The following is a 10,692-nucleotide window of genomic DNA, read 5'->3' as shown; positions in this document are numbered from 1 at the left end:
AAAGAGAATATATTACTCTGACTAAAGTATAAGGTGCATGAGAAGACACACAAAAATATTGGAAAATTGGATTCAGACCAGATTGTGAAGAGCCGTGTCAGCATTTAAAAAATCAGATTCTAGTCAATAGGAATGGGTAAAAATGTTTTTAAGAAATTTTATTAGGAAAATAAAAATAAAATAACCTCAAAAGGCAAGGACTGAAAGTGGGGAAACCAGTAAAAAGGTTATTGGCATTCTGGTGTAGGCCAACATTTACCAAAGTAATTCTGTAGAACCAACTCTGTCTTCTGGATTATAATGACAATACCAGACAACAGGAGAGTGGAACTCCCTGCATGACATAACAAATGTTTCATATTTACATGCTTCAAATCAAATCCATTATATTTCCCCTCAAAACTATTTCCTCTGTAGGAGGAAGAGAAGAAATGTGTGATTTCTCCTTTTTAATGAGACTTCCTTGAAGTATCACATAGCATACCCTTTTTATCTCATTAACCAGAACTTAGTCACGTGAACACATGCAAGGAAAACTGAGAAATCATATTTTTTAGTTGAGAGACAATATGCCCAGCTAAAATATATAGTTTTTTATGAAGAAAAGTAATGGCAAGAGGAAGATGAAGGAAGAGAAGGAGGAAAGAGGGAATGAATATTGGGAGGTGATCAGCAATGTCTGCCACAGAGGGTGAATGAAGTCTCTTGAGATTGAGTGGGTAAGCAAGGGAGAGGAAGAGGTGTCATGGATGACAAGATCTCCATCCCAGGTGCTTAGGAGAAGAGTTTTTTCTCTTATTTGTCAGCGAACCTTTCCAAAATATCCTCCTGAGTAGATATATGTATTTTAAACTACGGCTTTAAAATATTTCACCATTTGGAGCAACTCAGAAGTCAGTAATATAGTCCCACTAGCAAATTTCATTATAGCTCCACATATAAATCAGAACCAGCAAAGAGCCATATGGAGGCCTGGCTATGATAGACTGCATTAGCAGGAATCACAATCTATATCACCAGAACTTCAACGAGATTTTATAATACAATAACCCTGTTTTATTATGACCATGCCTTGAAATTGTATTTTCAAAGAGTTCAAACACCTTATAGCTTCTTATAATTTTTAACTTAATACACATGATAGGCACATGAGCTACATAAAAGATAAATAATTTAATACTTATTTTATTGATAGGATCAGGAATAAATTGATGCTCATGCTCATGAAGATTCTCAGATGACTTCAAGCACCAAGTCCTCCTCTAGGCTTTTTAGCAAGCAAGCTTGTTTCTCCCAAGCAGGCTGGTGACCCCCCAGCTTCCCTTCTTTACCTCTCACAAGGGGTCTGGGTGCACACTGTTAGCCATGAATAGGACTGAGATTAAATTTATATCCCTCAACATGCCCAGTATACATCTACATGGGCAAAATAAGATTATTTAAAACAGATTTTTATGTTTTCACCAAAAGAATTACCTATTTGTACAGACCAAGCACCCAAAAATATATCCAAAAGATGCTGCTGGACTCTTCAACAACCCAGACCAAGATGGAGAAACATCTTGGAAGGGGACCTTCTCTATCCCACACTTGATCAGCAGATATGGGAAGGAAGGACAACAGGGAGTAAGAAAGGAACAGGGAATTAAAAAATAGCTTATTTTTATTTTTCTTTGTTTTGCTTAGCTTTGGGATTTTTTAAAATATGTACTGGACCTCAACAATATCTTAATGAGGCACATCAGTATTTAAAGTCCTTTGAACTCCAAGTAACCTTTCTGTGCCTCTTCTGTTAAGCATGTTGGCCAAGCTCACATACCAAATCAGTGACACAGTCATCATGAGGCCACAAGTTCCCAGTTTCAAGTCTTAAATAAGCCAAGTACAGAAAAGAGGGGAAAACTGGGTCAGAGAAACAAAGCTGGCCTGAAAAAAATGTTTCGAAATAAAGGCAATTACACAAAGATATGACATTTCTCATCTTAACAGAAAAATAAGTTAGGGCTCTAACATCTTTCTTTTCCAGTGGATATAAGGGGCACTTTTCAATGCTGAGAAGGTCAAAATGATTAATCTACCATCATTGTCAATTCTTTTATCTGATGGAGCTTTATTTCTTCTAAAATTTATGTAGAGTTAGGGAAACAAACAAGATAACTAATTGGCTAATACAACACAGAAAGAAAGAAAAAAAGAGCCTACTAAGTAAAAAGGGTGTATTTGCTAAGTAAATCCTGCTTAACAGCAAAGACATATTTTTAAAATATTGGTTATTCATATCTGTCCTTTAGATTCCTGGTCATATCAACTGTTTTTCGCCAGTTTCTTTTCTTGTTTCATTAACTTTAGGTTCCTAAATTTGTTCTCTAACTATGTGAGCTTAACCTCATAATTTTCAGTGCCTCATTCAAAATTATTATTTAAACCTTGGCTTTCTGGCCCAGATATCAATTCTGCTGGCTCCTTTAACTCTAACTCACTCTCTCTCTCTCTCTCTCTCTCTCTCTCTCTCTCTCTCTCTCTCTATCTCTATCTCTATCTCTATCTCTATCTCTCCCTCCCTCCCTCTCTCCCTCCCTTCTTCCCTTCCTTCCTCCTTCCCTCCCTCCTTTTCTCTCTCCCTTCTTTCTCTAAAACACACACACACACACACACACACACACACACACACACACACACACACACACAAAGGGGGAACTTAGGCAGATTAGGCAGGTTTCCAGTGCTTTCCATCAGGCACCTGGGGAATATGGAAAAAGTCCAATTTTTCCATACTTCTGAGACTTAAGCATTGTGAGAAAAAATGCAGTGATGGGCCCAAGTAGCCTTACTCAATGCAAAACTGACTAAAGCCAAGGCACAGTTCCTGGAAGGACTATGAATATATCTGATTTTCCACTCCCCAATTAACTTCTCTCAAATCTAGGGGACTCCAGCAAACTTCCAGGTTTTCTCCTATAGGTTTTCTTCTGATTCAGAGACCAGGACTCACAACTGGCCTGTGGTGTGAGAGCAGGGACGACTGATAAATATTCTCAGGTTTTCCTTTAAACAGATTCCTCTCCACCAGCCAGAGAGCCCCTCTGGAGTGCTATACAGCATTCCCAGGTGTTATATATCATGGGTATATCATCATTGCATGCCAGGACATGGAGAATGAAGGCATTCTGCCAATAAAACTATAATCCTGGAGGGTCACCTCTTTAGAAATGGCCCAGTACTCCAAGAAAAGGAAGTAGCCTGCATCTGACCCATAAAGACCATGTCTACCAATCCCCAGGCCAGGCCCATCCCAACAACCCTAGACCAGGAACTTGAGTACTAACCTCTCCCACACAAATCAGGAGCTATGGACCAGAAGCAGAGTCAGAGAGCTTGCACATCACAGAACATGTCAAATACTCGAGTAACCCTGGAAAGGCTTAGCCTTGCTCACTCCAAGGGAGTGGTTTCCTTTCTATCTAAGCACTTGCTCAGGGTTACTCACCATCACTATCCCCAGTGTTCTCCAATCAGTCATTTATGTTTACTCTCATCACCTAGAACCTGGACTCTTGGCTCTACACCCCATTGTCAACACCCATATTTACTCCCTTCCATTTTGGTGATATGCTGGGCTCCCTTCCAAGACTAGAGCTTTGAATCTCATCCAGTTTTCAACTTTCTTATTTTGTTTGTTTATTCTTCCAAAATTGAAGCTGAGTATTTAAATTTTTTTTGAGTACAGTACTTAATTTTGATTACAAAAGAACTATATACTCTGTGTGGATTTTTTTTAAGGGAGCCAATACGGAATGGTAAAAGATGAAATAAATTAGTCACAATTTAACCACCCAGATGATGCCCTTTTCAGCCTCATTTTTTGGTATATGGGACAATTGCTCCAAAACACTGAGCCAGGACTTATCCCTTTTCTATTTTAAATATGTTTTCATTGACTTCAGAAAGGAAGAGAGAGGGAAATAGAAACATCAATGATGAGAGAGAATGATTGATTGGCTGCCTCCTGCATACTATATACTGGGGGTTGAGCTTGCAATTCCGGGCATGTGCCCGACTAGGAATTGAACCCTGACTTCCTGGTTCATAGGTCAACACTCAACCACTGAGCCACACTGGCAGGGCCCCTTTCCTTTATGAGTTTCTAGGAGGACAATTCTCAAAATCATTGTCCCATATACCCAACCCATCCAAGTTGTATCAGCCTGATACTTCCTGGAATTAGATTTGGTTCACTAGGCACAGAATGAAATCTGGAACTTTGGTCATGAACTGGGTGAGAATACTAGAAATGCTCTCTCATTGCGTGCTGGTCACAAGGTGTATACGTGAGTCCATCATCCTCATCAGTGTTTTAAGGCCTACAAGCCATATTGGACACCTGGATCACACACAAGCAATATATTAAGGAAAGACTTAAAACCACTGACCTGGATCTCTTCAATCCTCCTGAGAGCAAGCACATTCAGACATCAATTTGAGACCCTTTAACAGTCTTTGAGAGATTGAGATATGTGTGTGATATGTGTGGGTAGATGTGACTACACACACACACACACACACACACACAAACACAACAGATATTTATATGTAAAGTGGTTTACTGCCCAACTTATTTTAGACTGCATGATTTTTAAAGAATTTCTCATGTGTCCAATTTGAATTTAATCTCTTCAAATAGATGTTTTCTTTTTTTAGAAGCAATTATTTCTCTATCACAAGTTATTTAAATTTTAAAGTTTTCAAAACTTTATTCTTTTGAAAACCAGGACTACTTTTAGTGTACCAAGATTGCAATCAATTTTAAGTTGCTTTCTTTACATTCCCTCCATCTACTCAAGTCTAAAAAAAAGTTGATTTTTCAGTTTGTGATATTAGAGTAAGGGAAGAGCTCCACCTTATGGTAATGTTTTAAAGTACACCAAAGAAAATGCTACTAAGTACAGTCTAAACCTAATTTTCTATCCTCCCTCTCTCTCACTCCACCTACAAGATTTTGAGAATTGTCCTCCTAGAAACTCATAAAGGAAAGGGGCCCTGCCAGTGTGGCTCAGTGGTTGAGTGTTGACCTATGAACTAGGAAGTCAGAGTTCAATTCCTAGTCGGAGCACATGCCCGGAATTGCAAGCTCAACCCCCAGTGTACAGTATGCAGGAGGCAGCCAATCAATCATTCTCTCTCATCATTGATGTTTCTATTTCCCTATCTCTTCCTTTCTGAAGTCAATGAAAACATATTTAAAATAGAAAAGGGATAAGTCCTGGCTCAGTGTTTTGGAGCATTGTCCCATATACCAAAAAATGATGGGTTGAATTCCCGATCAGGGCACATACCCAGGTTTTGGGTTTGATCCACGGTTGGGGCAATTATGCAAGGCAACCGATAAATGTTTCTCTCTCACATTGATGTTTCTCTCTTCCTCTGTCTCTAAAAATCAATAAAAACATATCCTTGGATGAGGATTAAAATAAAAGAAGAGAATAAGACAGAGTGAGAGGAGGGAGGACGGAAAGGGGAGGGGAGGGGAGGGGAAGGGAAGGGAAGGGAAGGGAAGGGAAGGGAAGGGAAGGGAAGGGAAGGGAAGGGAAGGGAAGGGAAGGGAAGGGAAGGGAAGAGAGAAAGATGACAAAAAATGCAGATCACATAATCCAACAGACTGCAAAATTTCTTTCATATATGCTCAAAATGCAAAAATGACCAAAGCTGAGTTAAGACTAAACAAAACCATCTTGGTTATTAGACTGGTATTTTGGATTAGATAAGAAGCTACCCCTAAATCAGTAAAACAACTGGAACCTTTTGTACTTGATCCCAAATGTAATAATACTAATAGATAACAATTATTGAGTAGTCATTATTTACCATGTTAGGCGATATACACATACTAATTTAATACTTACACAACCCTATAAGGTAGGTAAGATTATCAACTTCATTTTGCAGATGAACAAAGTGAGGCTTAAAGAAGTTACATAAATTGCTCAAAGTCATAATGCTAATAAGTGAAGCCAAGACTTGAAGTTCCTTGGTTCAGATTCTATACCTACCATGCCACCATGCTACCTCTCTTTGTAGCTCAAATTTGATATAGTCTCTCTCAAAATAATAACTTGAGGCCATGGTCTTATGCACATTTTCTTCTCAAAATAGGCAAAGGCAAGATAAGACTCTCACATGGACATCACAGATTTTTAATTCTTTGCCTTACCTCCTATGTTCCTTCTCTACACTGGCAATAATTCTGTTTGTGATTCTGACTATAAGGTATTGTAGCACAGTGCTACAGACTGAATATCTTTGCCCCTCTAAAATTTATGCATTGAAACCTAATCCCTAAAGTGACAATATTTGGAGGTGGGGCCTTCAGGGGGTACTTAGATCATAATGGGGGAAATCTCAAGAATGGAATTCATGTCCTCCTTTGTACCTTCCACCATGTGAGGATCCAGCAAGAAGACAGCATTTGGTGAACAAGGAAGTGGGCCCTCAGTAGACACTGGATCTGCTAGCACCTTGATCTTGGACTTCCGTGTCCAATATATGTTTTAAATAATGCACTACCTTCAAACAAGAGTAACTATTATGTTACTAGTATGTACATTCTCCAAGTAGATGACAAAGAAGAACGAAGATATAAATGTTTGTTCTTTTAGCCATCCAATCTATGGTATTTTGGCTATAGCACCCTGAATGGACCATAATAGTAAGACCCTAGATTCTGTTTATTTTGTGCCTTCTCCTAACCCACCCTTTTTAAGGCCCCTCAATCATCATTCATTTAAAATCATGTTGAAAACGACACATTTAATGAATTAATAAGAAAAATAGAGACAGACTCATAGATAAAGAACAAGCTGATAGCTGTTCGAAGGGGGAGCTGGGAGAGGGGAGGTGGAAAGAATGAGCAAAAAATAAAATAAAAAGATTTTGAAAAAACCTCATGGACAGAGACAACAGTATGGTGATTGCCAGCAGGAGAGGGAGGGGGGGGAAATGATACATTTCTAAAAATCTACCAATGTCAATACAACTGAAATCAGAATTCTTCATAAAGCATTTTATTTCTTTAAAAAAAATGGTCTGGCACTATTTTTTTTCCCCTCAAATGTAATGGAGTGACACTGGTTAATAGTATCATATAGGTTTTAGGTGTAGATTCTATGATACAAGATCTGTATATTTCACTTGTGTGCCCATCATCCAAAGTCAAATCTTTTTCCATCACCATATATTGGGCCCACACTGTTTTCTTAAGTTGGTAAAATATATGGGATTTTTTTTTTTCAGTTTAAGCAAGCAATAGTTCTCATGGAAAACCTTAAATAGTATTTTTGTAGTACTTTCAACATTAATACTGCAGACATTTCCACTAAGGAAAAAGATATTTCTTATTCATTCATCCAACAAAAATGTATAGAGCTCTTACTATTACTATGCTCTTGGAATAGAATAATGATAATTGGGAAACATTACTCCATGCCCTGATGAAACTTATGATTGTGAATATTATTAAAGATATAAAAGAAAGGAGATGACTCTGACCCAGGGATGCCTTCTAGAGATATTTTTTTAAATAATGTACTACCTTCAAACAAGAGTAACCAGTATATACATTGTCCAAGTAAATGACAAAAAAGTAAATTTTTGAAAAGTCTGTTCAGGGAGACAAAATGGCTGTGGAATAGATATATGTGTCCCAAGCCTTGTCCTGGAACAGATAGAAAGAGCAACTAAATCAAATAACATCTACCCCAAAATGGCGAAGTAGACACAGCTGGTAAAACAATCTGCAGCTGGGAAGGGCAGAGGAATCCCAGAGAATGGTAAAATCAGGGATCTGCACTGGAGAGAACTGCAAGACCTCGGAGTCCAGAAGGTCAGAGGGAAACCACAAGGTACTGAGGCCATGTCCCTTGGGACAGGCACAGGGTCTGACTGTGGAAAGGAGGTCCTCAGGACTGCTGGTGGCAGGAGATTCTAGATCTGGGTCCACAGTCACGAGAGACTGAGCCCAGAAGGGGCAGCTGTCCCACGCCATGACGGAAGGAGAGGGGTTCACAAATGTGCAGCTCTTTTCCCTATTTTTGGTCTTTGTTTTTGTTCGCTGAACCTAGTTAATAGGACTTTTCGGATATGGACACTCACATGTGGCTAAGGTGCAGGAGGAAGTGCAGACTTGTGGAGTCTGGGGAGAGGCTGGGGTGAGAAGAGGGCCCAGGAGAGGTGGCTATAGTGCTCGCTTCTGCAGCACATATACCAGGAGAGGTGGCTATAACTCTGGCGCTGAGTCATATCTGATGCAGGGGACCTAGGTAGCCATTTTCGCCTGAAGAGACAACCCCTCCCTGCAGTCTCCAGGCAACCAATATAGCCACACCCAGACTATACATTGAGTGGCACAAAGGATTAAAAAAAAATCTGAATAGTCCCAGAGAGTCCACAGGGATTAACCTAAAGAGAGGCCTTCAGTCCCAGCAACAGGAAACTGAGAAGCCGCAGTCAGTACAGAAGAGTGGGATCTTAAATAAGCCAAAGGAATTACACTTCACTTTTTCGTTTTTATTTTTATCTTATTTAATTTTATTATTATTTTGTTATCTTTTTCTTTATTTTTATTTGTTTATTTTCTATTTCTTTTTGGGTTATTTTTTCATCATTCTAATTTATTTTATTTTATTTTTATCTTGTTTTTTAACCATTTTTTAAAATTTTTATTATTTTCTTCTCTCTTTCTTTTTACCCACTCATCCTCTTTCTACTTCCTCTATACTGTCCCAAAGTCCTCCCCACATTCATGCAATTCTTAACCTTACTTTCTGTATATAATATTCTGCCCCAACCCTCTTTACTGGGGTTTGTACGTTTGGTGTTTGTATGTTTTGGTTTCCCTGTTTGTTCTCTGGTGTTTTCTCCCATATATATATATTTTTTTCCTTTTCCTCCCTTTTTGTCTTTTTTTCCTTTCATACCATTTTTTCTCTCTTCAATATTATTTGAGCTTGCTTTTCTCTCCCCTAATTCTCTTTTCTCTGGTGGTCACTTATATTGGGGTTATCAGTGCCTTGAGTACATTCGTGTTTTGTTCCTTCTGTATTGGGTCTTGTCGAGGTGAATTTTTCCTGTTTGGCCAATGTGCTAGAGAGCAAGCCACATAACAAGACACCCAGAGAGGAGACTCCACCCATGAATGAGTCAATAACACTCCAGAGCCAACTACAGAGACAGGAAGAAGGTGGCAGTGAGGGAGAGAGCGTGAGTGATGGAGGGAGCAAAAGAGGAGTGTGTGGTCATGTGGGGTGTGGTGTGTGTGTGTGTGTGTGTGTGTGTGTGTGTGTGTGTGACTGAAGCACAGTTAGATCCCATAGGACCTTCAGGGGCAGGCTAACAAGGCTCATCTAACTAGATAGTCTCTGCTACCATTGCAAACAGTGCTGGAGTGGCCAGCTCTTCCTAAGAGGCATTGCCTTTTTTTTAAGGGGAGAGCTGCTGTGACTGGGAGCCCAGCCTCACCTCCACCCAGGGTGCCCTCAGGTAACACCAGGACTCTACAGCAATCCCTACCAGGAACCTGCTGCCTCGGCTGTAGTCCCAGGATAAACAAGGCTCCAGCCACACAGGGCACTGGCTCCTGTGAGTTCCAAAGTGTGCTCCCCTCTGACTAGCCGAACACTTTAGCCCAGGGCACTGTGGCCACACAAGCAGCAAACACATGAGCAGCCCTCCCCCATCCAGGAGCAGTAGCCGCACAAGCAACCTTCTCCATCTGGAAACAGCAGCTATGCAGACAGCCCTCCCCTGTACAAGGAGCAGCAGCACTGTGAGCAACCTGCCACTCTCCAAGGAACAACAGCCTCCCGAGCAGCCTGCCAGCATCCAAGTAGAGGAAACACCAATGAGAAGCCCATCCCTGTCCAAGGAACAGCAGCTTGCAGGCATCCCACCCATCCCAGGAGCAGCAGCTGCATGAGTAGTCTGCCCCTGTCTGAGAAGCAGCAGCCATTGGCAGCCTGCCCCCATCTAAGGAGCAGCAGCCTTATGAGCAGCCCACCCACTTCTGAGGAGCAGCAGCTGTGCACGCAGGCTCCTCCCACCTGATAGAAGAGCCACCACTGGTGAGAACAGTGCCCACCAGAGGAGCCACTGCCAACTGAGGAGCAGCCATTGCCATGACCACTTGATGAGCAGCCACTGCCTGAGGAGCCACTGCCACCCAAATAGCAGCCCCTTCATGAATCCACGCCTAGATTCTTTGGTGAGAGCAAAAATGGGTAGACAAAGAAACCCCCCAAAGGAAAGAAAAGGAGGAATTTCCAGAAAAGCAGCTAAGTAAAATGGAGGCATGCAATATGTCACAAAAAGAATTCAGAATAAGGATCATACAGTTAATAAACCAGATGGATTAAATAATCAACAACTTATGTAAGGATTAAGAACAAATAAAGAGTGATACAACTGCAATAAAAAACACCATGAAAAGTTTCAACAGTAGACTAGAAGTGGATAACTGAATTAGCGAATTAGAAGACAGGGAAGCAAAACACATCAAAACTGAGATGCAATTGGACAAAAAAAAAGGAAGGAAGGAAGGAAGGAAGGAAGGAAGGAAGGAAGGAAGGAAGGAAGGAAGGAAGGAAGGAAGGAAGAAAGAAAGAAAGAAAGAAAGAAAGAAAGAAAGAAAGAGACATGAGGAGA

Source organism: Pipistrellus kuhlii, unplaced genomic scaffold (genome assembly GCF_014108245.1).
Source record: "Pipistrellus kuhlii isolate mPipKuh1 unplaced genomic scaffold, mPipKuh1.p scaffold_m20_p_19, whole genome shotgun sequence".
Classification (NCBI taxonomy): Eukaryota; Metazoa; Chordata; class Mammalia; order Chiroptera; family Vespertilionidae; genus Pipistrellus; species Pipistrellus kuhlii.
The sequence above is the reverse complement of the archived record's forward strand: the minus strand, read 5'-3'. Positions refer to the sequence as shown.